Raw genomic sequence first — 12,919 nt, 5'->3', positions numbered from 1 at the left:
GGCCCCAGGCAGCACACGGGGCCCCAGGCAGATCACAGGGGCCACAGGCAGCACACGAGGGGCCTCAGGAAGCGCAGAGGGCCCCAGGCAGCACATGGGGCCCCAGACAGATCACAGGGGCCCCAGGCAGCACACGTGGGACCCCAGGAAGCGCACAAGGCACCAGGCAGCACACAGGGCCCCAGGCAGAGCAATGGGGCCCCTGGCAGTGCACAGCATCCCGGGCAGCACACAGGGGCCTCAGGCAGCATACAGGGGCCCCTGGCAGTGCACAGCGCCCCAGGCAGCACACGGGGCCCCAGGCAGTGCACGGGCCCCAGGCAGAGCACAGGGGCCTCAGGCAGCTCACAGAGGTCCCAGGCAGCACACGGGCCCCAGGCAGCAAACGGGGTCCAGAGACAGCGAACGGGGCCCCTGGCAGCACATGGGGCCCCAGGCACAGCACAGGGGCCACAGGCAGCACACTGGGCTCCAGGCAGTACACAGGAGCCCCAGGCAGCGCACAGGGGTTCCAAGCAGAACACGGGGCCCTAGGCAGCACATGGGGCCCCAGGCAGATCACAGGTGCCACAGGCAGCTCACGGGGCCCCAGGCAGCACACAGGAGCCCCAGGCAGCACACAGGGGCCCCAGGCAGAACACGGGACCCCAGGCAGCACACGGGGGCCCCAGGCAGTGCACAGCACATGGGCCACAGGCAGCGCACAGGGCCCCAGGCAGCACACGGGGGGCAGAGACAGCAAACGGGGTCCCAGGCAGCACAAGTGGCCCCAGGCAGTGCACAGGGCCCCAGGCAGCACACGGGGCCCCAGGCAGATCACAGGGGCTACAGGCAGCACACGAGGGGCCTCAGGAAGCGCAGAGGGCCCCAGGCAGCACATGGGGCCCCAGACAGATCACAGGGGCCACAGGCAGCACACGTCGGACCCCAGGAAGCGCACAAGGCACCAGGCAGCACACAGGGCCCCAGGCAGAGCAATGGGGCCCCTGGCAGTGCACAGCATCCCGGGCAGCACACAGGGGCCTCAGGCAGCATACAGGGGCCCCTGGCGGTGCACAGCGCCCCAGGCAGCACACAGGAGCACCAGGCAGCGCACGGGGAGGCAGAGACAGTGTGCAAGGGGGGAAAAGACTGTCTCTGCCCCCCTGTGTGCTGTTTCTGCCCCCTGTGCGATGTTGGGACCCCCTGTGTGATGTCTGGGGCTCCATGCGCTGCCTGGGAACCCGTTCGCTGTCTCTGCTCTTGTGTGCTGCCTGGGGCCCCATGTGCTGTTTGAGGCCCCGTGTGCTGTCTGGGGCCCCTGTGCTCTGCCTGGGGCCCTGTGTGCTGCTGGGGGTCCTGTACACTTCCTGTGGCCCCATGTGTTACCTGGGGCCCCTTGTGCTGCCTGTGTGGCTCCTGTGCTCTGCCTGGGGCCCCGTGTGCTGCCGGGGGCCCTGTGCACTGCCTGGGACCCCTATGTGCTGCCTGTGGCCCTGTGTGCTGCCTGTGGCCCCGTGTGCTGCCTGGGGCCCCTGTGTGCTGCCGGGGCCCCCCATGTGCTGCCTTTAGCCCCTGTGCTCTGACTGGGCCCCCGTGTGCTGCTGGGGGCCCTGTGCTCTTCCTGGGGCCCTCGTGTGCTGCCTGTGGCCCCGTGTGCTGCCTGTGGCCCCTGTGCTCTGCCTGGGGACCCGTGTGCTGCCTGTGTCCCCTGTGCTCTGCTTGGGGCCCCCCATGTGCTTCCTGGGGCCCCTGTGCTCTTCCTGGGGCCCCGTGTGTTGCCTGTGGCCCCTGTGTTGTGCCTGGGGCCCCATGTGCTGCCGGGGGTGCTGTGTGTTGACTGGGGCCCCCATGTGCTGCCTGGGGCCCCGTCTGCTGCCTGTGGCCCTGTGTGCTGCCTTGGGCCGCTGTGTACAGCCTGGGACTCAGTTTGCTGTCTCTGCCCCCCGTGTACTGCCTGATCTACAGAAGCTGGGGTATATTCTGACCCGGAGGGGTATAATCTGGCCTAGGCCAGATGTCTGAAGCCTTTATAGACTGCGCAAGCGCGACACGCCTGCACAGTCTGGACCCAGAGTGACGCATCCCCCACAGAGTGACACATCCCCCCAGGAGATCACCGGTATGCGTAAGCACTGAACGCATACCGCGATTTCCGTAACACCTTACCGAAGCCGGTGTTGCTGTTGCCGGCGGGGTCTTGCATCTTCAGGTGATGTCTGGAGTGGGCATGTTGCAGCGCCGGAATCGCAGTATGTCTTCAAGAACATGGCGGCGGAAAGCGAGAACTGCGCAGGTGCCGAGTCCAGCATCACAACACGCCCACTCCAGATATGAATCGGTACCTGCGTAGTCCACGCTTACCGCCGCCATGTTCTTGAAGACACACTGCAGTGTGTTTTCAAGAACATGGCGGCGGAAAGCGAGGACTGCACAGGCGTCGAGTCCGGCACCACAACATGCCCAGAGCAGGACAGTGCTGAACACAGGGAAGAAAGGTGAGTATAAATGTTTTTTTTTTAATGTGTGCAGTTTAATAGGGGTGAGGGGAACCATTCATATCAGGATTGGGGGATGAGGGGACCATGCATGCAGCACATACCAGGATGGGAGATCATATACCAATAAAAATGCTCGCCACCCGGGCGTATAACGGGTTCATAGCTAGTATTTTTTTTTTTTTTTTTTTTAAATGGTTAAACAAAATAATGGAGAAATTCACACATCCACATCTCTATGTGGTCAAGCAATGGCAATATACATGAGAAATGTTTTCAAGAATAAGTGTCTCATTATCTTCATTGAGTGTTCACTCTACTGAGACCTGCAATCAAAAACACCTCGTTTACAAAGGAAAGGAAAATAAACACATTGCCAGAGTGGATATTAATCCCAAACAAATAGGGTTTCTGTTTTCTATCATACAAAAATGAAGGTGTTTAGGAAGAATTAAATTAACACAATTACTCCATTGACCTGTAATAATATACACATTTATAACCTTCTTTAACCTTTACATTTATACCTCTTGGCATCATTCTAAACTGAGCCATGAAAAATAAATATTTTTAATCTTTGCCTCTCAGATATCACTCTTTTTTATGATATTTTTTGCGATGAATTTGTGTGCTTATTGGTTTTAATTACCATCGCAATACTTGGGAAACCCTATCATAAGTGACATTTTGATAATCTACTAATTTGGAGTTTTAAATGGGAAAATCATAACTCACTTGGACAAAATGAATAGTCAAATTGTTTTACCAAGAAAATGGTTGCGTTATTGGTGCAGTCTGTAAGTGGAAGTAGGTATGCTTTATAAATGGTTATGGAGAACATACTTCTGTTCACCAATAAATAAAACTTTCATTTTAATTTTTAATGTTTTAGATTTTCTTTTCTATTTATTGAAGTCATCCAGTTTTTATTTTAGTCACAGAATTTTAGTTGTGAGTTGTGGTTCACTTTTGGCAAAACCTAAGATAGAAACTAAATGAACATTGTCATCCCCTTCATATAGCTTCCCATGGCTGGGTGTCCATAGTTGGGTCGCGGTCCTGCTTGGCCCTTATTCACATTGAGGTAATTTCTGACACATAGTAAAGTGATTAGTACGGTCCTGACTGTGTACACTTTGGCACTGGTGGGATGTCTTTTACCTTTTTTTTACTCAAAAGCAAAGTTTACTAAATGCCCTATGTTATTTATATGCATTATTGGTATTTACTTACAGCAGGATATATGATCATTTTGTTACTATCTTAGGTTTTGTCTGTTTAATGGCCAGTGTGAACATGTTCCTACATGTTGCATAAATACCAACTTACACTCCCGTTCATTTTTTTCTTTCATTAAGGAAACAACTATAATCAGAACATAGACGTCTGCTTCTATTGAACTCCCCATAGGGGATTGCTTTGATGGTGTGTCTGTCATGTGAGGAAGAAGAGAGAAGCAATGTATTACCTGAAACTTTTTTTCGAACAACAGAAGTATGAATTTTTTGATCCTGAATATTGCCCGATAGCCAAATATCAAGAAAAGACAGCTCATTACCAATGCCACTGACAGTAAGTGATAACTTCAAATTATTGGTATTCAAAAAAACATGAAAAGAATCTAGAATTTTTTGTGGACCTTTCCAAATAAAGATCAAATCATCCACATATATACCGAACCAGTGGATATGGGGAGAAAAATTATTAATATCAGAAAAAATATATTTTTCTTCCCACTATGCCATGTATAGTATCGCCAGAGAAGGGAAGAATTTTAAGCCCATCGGGGCACCAAGTATTTGCAAAAAAAAATTACTATTAAACATAAAAAAATTATGTTTGAGCAAATATGTAAGTGCATCGATCAAAAAGGATTTAAGGTCCACAGAGTAATTACTGAAACAATTTAAATGATGGTTGATAGCTTGTAAAGCAAGGTTGTGGGGGATAGAAGAGTAAAGGTTGACAACGTCGCATGTGAAAAAACAAAAAAAAATTTTCCACTGTATGCTATTAAACGCCATTAAAACAGAAGTGGAATCTTTCAGATAGCCAGGGATTCTTGATACTAAAGTTTGCAAATGGCTGTCCACCCAAGAACTGAGATTTTCATTGAGGGAACCTATGCTTGAGATAATGGGTCTTAATGGAGGAGGAGAAACCTCTTTGTGTGTTTTGGGTAAACCATGGAAAATTGTCAAAATGGGATGTTCAGGTAACAGCCACCTGCCAACCTTTGTGTCGATAACACCAGACGAGATACCTTGCTGGATTAAAAAAGACAATTTAGTTTTATAAATGGAGGTAGGGTCAGCAGATAGTGGAAGATATGTTTTACTATCATTTAGAACCAAATTCACACAATGCATGTAGAGACCCGTGTCCAAAATCACAGTGCAACCCCCTTTGTATGATTGGCGAATCACCACATTGGGGTTATTTTGCACATCAGAAATGGCACTGGCTTGTTGAACAGTCAAATTGTGTTCAAAGTATGATTGATTAGGTTTTTATCAAGATTTTTTAAGTCTTTTTCAACTAGAGATTGAAATAAATCTAGACAGGGTGCACGTGATTGGAGAGGGTAATATGAAGCATTTTGGGGACAAAAAGAAATGTCAGAATCCTGGACAGCACCGGAGTGGAAGCGTGGATCCTGCAAAGAAGACAAAATGGATACCGTTTTGAGGTCATCAAACAAAAAAGATGGAAGTACATCAGACGAATTCTGTGGAACTGCAAAATTTTTTTCCACCTGGGTAGAGTCCTGCAAAAAAAAAAAAATCTTTTTACGGTTATAAGCCGCATAAATCTGTTAGTGTCTTCGATGGTCTGAAACAGATCAAATTTCTGGGACAGTACAAAGTTCAATCCTTTGGAGAGAACATCTAGTTGATCCCTGGAAAGCACAATCGGACCGAGAACTAATACGTTGGAGCAGGCATTATCTACTTCATTCGTTTGTCCCGTGTAAGATAGCGTTTCCAAGTGTAAGGCTCCCTTTCTTTTTCTTTGACCGCCCCTCCTGCATTTTTTGAAGGAGTGTAAACAGATTTGCCATTATCAAAATGTTGTGGTTCAATGTCACACACGGATGAATCAGTGTCCTTATCAAAGCTACAGAAATCCGAGGATGAAAAGGTAACTGATCGATTGTTTCTGTGACATCTGCCATAATCAAAAGGTGAATTTTTCAGGATAGACTTCCTAGGTGTCACTGACTTTTTACAGTCATACACCTTATTGTTTTTGTAGTCACGAGTGTCTCTTGCTAGCTTGGATTTTTTTGTTTTCAAAATATTATTTTCCAAGGTCTCAATGGTGTCATTGATTTTCTTCATGCGGTTATCAAAATCAGACCATGTAGCAAGAAGATTCAGTTCACTGGTTACAGTATCGATTTCTTTTTTTAAATCGGATAAACATGACTCCTCGTGCGTTACAATCAGCTCCATAAGCTTGAAGGAGCAATGTGATAAAACAGAGTTCCATTGTATGACAAAGTCATCAGAAAAAATTTTTTTAATCTTAAACCTCGAGGTATCATTTCTTTTTCGAGGTATTTTTAAAAAAAATTATGATCCCACCATGTTTTCAGTTCCTGGTTCAAAAGTTTATTGAGCTTAATTAACAATTCATTCGTTTGGATTGAAGTTTCATCTGGCTGGTCTGTTTCATTGAAAAGACTGGCTAGTTTGGCGAGTCTAGTGTCTATGAGGGAGGTCATGATGCGACAATAGTGGATTACAAGAGCTTCACACAAAAGTCATGTGCACAAAAATATAAGCATAGGCTCGTATAAAATTTTGCAAAATATAAAAAATTGAGCAATGTACAGAGTGAAACATACCTCGGGTATAATGGATCTCGGAGCTCATGGCTAAACAGAGAGGTGTGTAGGGAAGGTGACCTGATGGATGGACAGACGTGTCAGAATAGAGAAAGGAAGGTTTGCACAGTTTAGACAGGTGTCAGTTACTACAGTGGGGAAACAGCTGAGAAAGTGTAGTGGACGTGCAGTACCTTGGGTTGACCATTAGAGGGCAGGGAGGAGGGTGAGCAAAGGACTTGACATCAGCTTAGGGCTTAGGAAACCGTTGGTCATGGGGGCGGAGTTACAGGGAACCGGGAATGATATAAATTTGACAGGAGGGTTCCAGAAAGTTCCAGTCCCCAGGGGGAGCTCCAGTGACAGGAGGACTACAACAGTTTGTGCACTGTGAGGAAAACCATACCAGGGGGACTGAGGAGAGAGAAAGTCAGGGGGGTGGTCCTGACACAGGAGTACCACAGTATAGATGAGGCACTGAGGTAAAGCATACCGTATTGAGAGAGAGACGACTGATCAGTAAAAGTACTGTTGGTTTACGGGCCTAAGGCGGCCACAGAGACAGATCTGACAGGAGCGTCGAAGAGTGAAGAGGGGACGGTGCGTATATGTACGTCCCCGGTGTAAAGTACGGTGTGCGGGAAGCGGCCCTGGAAATGGAAGGCCGACAAGTGAAGTGAAGTGAATTGGTGAATTGAAGTGCGGTGCACTTCCAAGGCCGTCAGGCGGACGGCCAGAGAATAAACTTGGACCTGTTGTACCCGAAACCTACCTCATCTTGTGTCTGTACGTCACTGCGCGGTATTCAGAGGGACCACCCCCCAGCCCGGCCTAGAACCTCTACAGGTGCTTGGAGGGAGGACTTGGAGCTGCCTCAAGATGAATCCAAATTAGACGAGCCAATTCACATGTGGAGGGTGCACGTCCAAGCTAGTTAGCATAGCGGAATCAGGAAAAAAGGAGATTGACGGTTTGTCGACGATTTGATCTTTATTTGGAAAGGTCCACAAAAAATTCTAGATTCTTTTCATGTTTTTTTGAATACCAATAATTTGAATTTATCATTTACTGTGAGTGGCATTGGTAACGAGCTGTCTTTTCTTGATATTTGGCTATCGGGCAATATTCAGGATCAAAAAATTCATACTTCTGTTTTTCGAAAAAAAAGTTTCAGGTAATACATTGCTTCTCTCTTCTTCCTCACATGACAGACACACCATCAAAGCAATCCCCTATGGGGAGTTCAATAGAACCAGACGTCTATATTTTGATTATAATTCTTTCTGTAATGAAAGCCGCATCGTCTCTCAGCGCCTTCTGAACAGAGGCTACAATGAACGTGCAATCAAACATGCTTTCAATCAGGTATCTGAACAACCCAGATTTTTTTCTAAAAAAAACAGATTCTTCTAGCTCTGCAATTACTTTCTCCACACCTTATAGTCCTCAATTCAATGCAATTAAAACAATTATTCAAAAATATCTCCCTTTTCTTTACCAAGATGACAAACTTAGCTCCATTATTAGTCAAGGATTCCGTTATGTAGCTAAAAGGGGCTCCAGTCTCAGCAATGTACTTTCTCCTAGGTTATTCCAAGAGTGTTCATGCAAAAAATCATGGTTATCTGTGGAAGGTTTCCACAAATGTGCAGATAGCTGCTGTAATGTTTGGAGCTTTGTCTATGATAAAACTAAAGACATTTTTTCTTTCTCAGTTCCTGGATTTGTTCAAAAGATTTCTACATTTACTAATTGCAATTCCCAAAGTGTCATCTATTGTATTTTTTGTAACATATGTAATGTTCAATATATAGGATGTACTTCAAGAAAACTAAAAAAAAAAGAATTGTTGAGCACCTTTCTAATATTTCTGGCAAAAATGCTTGTAAGGCTAGTTTCACACTTGCTTTTTTTTGCAGCGCGTTTTTCCCGCAAAAAAACGCATTGAAAAAACGCATACATAAGCATACAACTGCTGCGTTTTTTTCAAGCATTTTTATGAGCATGCATGAAAAAAACGCAGCGTTTTTATGCGTATGTATGCGTTTTTAGTGCGTTTTTACCGCGTTTGCGTTTTTTTCCAACATTTTTAGGTGGCCCCTCACACTACCCAAACCATGACTTTACTAACCCTAACCCTGACCCTAACCCTAACCCTAACCCTGACCCTAACCCTTAGGCCTCTTTCACACTTCAGTTTTTTGCATCAGTTATAATCCGCCAAAAAGGCGGACAAGCGGATCCGTTCTCAACTGATGTGAACGGATGGCACAGGATCCGTTTTCAGACGGATCCTGAAAATGAAGAAATTTAAAGGAATCGCTGGCCGGGGAGAGAGAGAGAGAGAGAGAGAGAGAGAGAGAGAGAGAGAGAGGCGGATCCTCACAAAAAACGGATGCAACGGACAGCAATCCGTCACAATCCGCCATTAATGCAAGTCAATGGGAAAAAAACGGATCCTCAAAAAAAATTTGAGGATCCGTTTTTTTTCAAAACCTGGCGGATTGTGACTGATTGTAAAAAACGGAAGTGTGAAAGAGGCCTTAACCAAATCATACTTAACCCTAACCCAAACCCTAAACCCTAACTAACCCTAACCCTAACCCTAACCCTGACCCTAACCCTAACCCTAACCCTGACCCTAACCCTAACCCTAACCCTGACCCTAACCCTAACCCTAACCCTAACCCTAACCCTGACCCTAACCCTAACCCTAACCCTAACCCTGACCCTAACCCTTAACAAAACCATACTTAACCCTAATCCTGACCCTAACCCTGACCCTAACCCTTAACAAAACCATACTTAACCCTAATCCTGACCCTAACCCTGACCCTAATCCTTAACAAAACCATACTTAACCCTAATCCTGACCCTAACCCTGACCCTAACCCTTAACAAAACCATACTTAACCCTAATCCTGACCCTAACCCTGACCCTAATCCTTAACAAAACCATACTTAACCCTAACCCTGACCCTAACCCTAACCCTGACCCTAACCCTAACCCTAACCCTGACCCTAACCCTAACCCTAACCCTAACCCTGACCCTAACCCTTAACAAAACCATACTTAACCCTAATCCTGACCCTAACCCTGACCCTAACCCTTAACAAAACCATACTTAACCCTAACCCTGACCCTAACCCTAACCCTGACCCCAACCCTAACCCTAACCCTGACCCTAACCCTAACCCTAACCCTAACCCTGACCCTAACCCTTAACAAAACCATACTTAACCCTAATCCTGACCCTAACCCTGACCCTAACCCTTAACCAAACCATACTTAACCCTAACCCTGACCCAAACCCCAACCCTAACCCTGACCCTGACCATAACCCTAACCCTAAACCCCCTTAACTAACCCTAACTCTAACCCAAACCCCTAAATTCCATGGTTAAAAAAAAAAACGCATATGCAAAAAAACGCATACATGAGCATGCCAGTGCGCACATATGCGCATCCATAGGCTATAATGGCCATTTTTAGCGCAAAACGTGCGCATATGTGCGCATGCGCTTTTTTGCAGGGCCAAAAAATGCAACATGCTGCGTCTGGAAAATACCAACGCACACCCCAAAAAAACGCAGCGCATGAAAATCGCATACATGCGCTTACAAGCGCGCAGGTATGCGCACCCATGTTAAATATAGGGGAAAAAACGCATGCGCAGGTATGCGTTTTTTTCCAGCGCTAAAAAACGCAAATGTGAAACCAGCCTTACTTTGGTGCTGTCAAACATTTTGTGAACTTTCACCATGGAAATTCTGCATCTTTTAGATTTTTTGCTTTTGAAAAAGTGTTAAATCCTGCACGTGGAGGTAACAAACAAAAAATGCTTTTCATGCGGGAAGCTTTTTGGATTCTGAAACTCAATACCATATTCCCCTTAGGTATAAACTCCAAAAATGATTTATTTTATATTTATTAAGTGGTTATATTCATGTTTTGTTTATGAATCATGAATAAACCGTTAAACATCCATTGATCTGCTCTATATGTGATTTAACCCATTAATCTGCCTCTCAGATGCTTTTTCACTTTTTGTTTTTGCACATATATTTTCCATGATTGTGTGTGTTTTTTTTTATTTTTTTTTTCTTAATCTCTTATGTTTCTGGCCAAAATGCTTGTAAGGCCGGGGTCACACTAAACGACGCAAAATACGGTCCGTAGTTTATAGGCGTAATACGGATGAATGACCCCTAAATAGTGCTCCGTAGGTCATCCGTAAGCAAGGTGCGGTCGCGTATTTAGCGCATGTCAGCATCCGTATGTACTCCCTATGGCGTCCGTATGCAATCCGTATGGCAAGATTTTCTCGCAGCCTTGCAAAATGGACATTTAAGGGTTTTGAGGCCTGCAAACTATTTAAATCATTAGCCTGCACCCTATTTATTGGCTCAGGAACAGGTGGCTGCCTCCATTCTGTCCATTTGTGACCTTGCCTTCACTAGGTGTGTTGGTGTTGTATGTGCAACATGGCAGAGGGTCTGAGTTTCAATACAACTGAGCAGGTTCTCTTCAACTGGCTTTTGTCACGGCGCTTTGGGCAACCATACCCAGTGATAGTGGATCCGCGGAGGAGGAGACGCATGTGGGTCTATCCACTTTTGAGGCAACGACTCACAAGAGGTCATATACACCGCCTCTATTCTTCTCTGCGGGAGCATCCAGTGAAATTTTACCAATACTGTCGCATGAGCATTGCCACATTTGATCGACTCTTGGAGACAGTGCGCCCTGGGATAACCTTTCAGGACACAAGGATGCGCAAAGCTATATCTGCAGAGGAGCGACTTCTACTCACAATACGGTATGTACTACACAACCACATTCTCTATGTTCATAATGTGTGGGCTGAAGTATGTGTTTTTGCCTTCTTGGACTAAGTTTAATGCCCTCATCTTAGTCCAAATATGGTTCAACTTACACACCAGAATGTTAGGTCTAATATGTACTGCATATCACTTAGTCATTGTGCAACCAAATATGTGTGTGTTATTCTATCTCAATTACTACCAAGTTTGGTCGGCATGTAACTGATGTTTTTGGACTTTAGCTATTCTTAAATTTTGCATTTCTGTTGTTCTTCAGCTTCCTGTCCACTGGCCTGTCTTATGCCGCCCTCCACCATGAGTTTCTCATTGGAAGATCTACCATTACTGGCATAGTGAGGTCAACATGTAGTGAAATCTGGACAAGACTCCATCAAGTCGTCATGCCCAAGCCCAGGATGGAAGACTGGTTGAGGATATCAAGGGACTTTGAGGAGGAATGCCAGTTTCCTAATTGTATTGGGGCCCTGAATGGCAAACATATCCGGGTGCGTAAGCCGCCGAACTCTGGCTCCCAATTCTTCAATTATAAACAATACTTTTCTGTTGTATTGTTGGCTCTGGCAGACCCTCAATACAAGTTTATAATTGTTGACATTGGGGCCTATGGAAGGACAGGAGACTCTAGAGTCTTCAATACTTCCATAATGGCTCGGCGGCTACGCACCAACCAGTTGGATCTACCACCACCACGCCAGCTACCAGGCTCCCCTGAAGAATCAGTCCCTTATGTCCTTGGGGCAGATGAGGCCTTTCAGTTATCGCGCAATGTCATGAGGCCATATCCCCGGCGCAACCTTGACCACAGGCGCAGAATTTTTAACTTGCGCCTATCACGTGCTAGGTGACTGGTGGAGTGTTCCTTTGGCATTCTTTGTGCCAAATGGTGGGTACTCCAGTCTGCCATTCAGTTGAGTGAACAAAATGTTAATGAAGTTGTGAAAGCCTGTGTGGTTCTTCATAACTTCACCAGGATACATGATTGTTCCTCCTCTGCTGGTGTTGTGCGTAGGCCGGACAATGTGCGCAGGGTGAGACCACCTATCAACCCTCAACGTAGACCGCTCTCTGGCCTCAAAGTGCGTGATATTTTCACTAATTACTTTATCTCACCTGAGGGGGAAACTTCTTGGCAAGAGCATGCTGTGTCTATGTTATAATTAAGTGTGTCTAAATATATATATATATTTACCCCTTCTGATTCTATGACTGTTTCATTGCATTGGTTAGAGTATGTTAGTATGTTGACAGGGTTTTTGAGAAAACACACAGAGACGTTAACTGTAGTAGACAAATTTTTAGTTTTGCCTTTTTGCTTTTTTTTTCTTAAAGGCAAACATAATATTGCCATATGAAAAGTTTGCCAATGGGCCAAATTGCCCTTTTTGCATAATAATACTTTTTTGCAAAGTAACATTATCAAACATAACACAAAAAAACATTAGGCAATAACAACATTGCTGCATGAGAATATTTCAATACAAAGGAAAAAAGAGGTGGTCTCCAGCACCAAAATTATTGCTAAAAGATAACACTCACATTTCTTCTGAATGTTTTCCAATCATATTAATATTCCACCATGACAGGCAAGGCTACCTTACACCTTTCAGACAGATATTAGATGTCTGTAGAACAGAGAAAATTTAACCATGCTATACTGGTCAAGTGAAAGGATGAAAATACAATACTCACTTGTTAAGACATAGAGAGAGCGTGATATTATGAAGGCTGGTCTCCTTGATTTGTTTCTATAGATAACTTGCAAAAAAGG

Source organism: Dendrobates tinctorius, unplaced genomic scaffold (assembly GCF_039654945.1).
Source record: "Dendrobates tinctorius isolate UK_male_01 unplaced genomic scaffold, ASM3965494v1 ptg000161l, whole genome shotgun sequence".
Lineage (NCBI taxonomy): Eukaryota > Metazoa > Chordata > Amphibia > Anura > Dendrobatidae > Dendrobates > Dendrobates tinctorius.
This window is presented reverse-complemented; position numbering follows the sequence as displayed.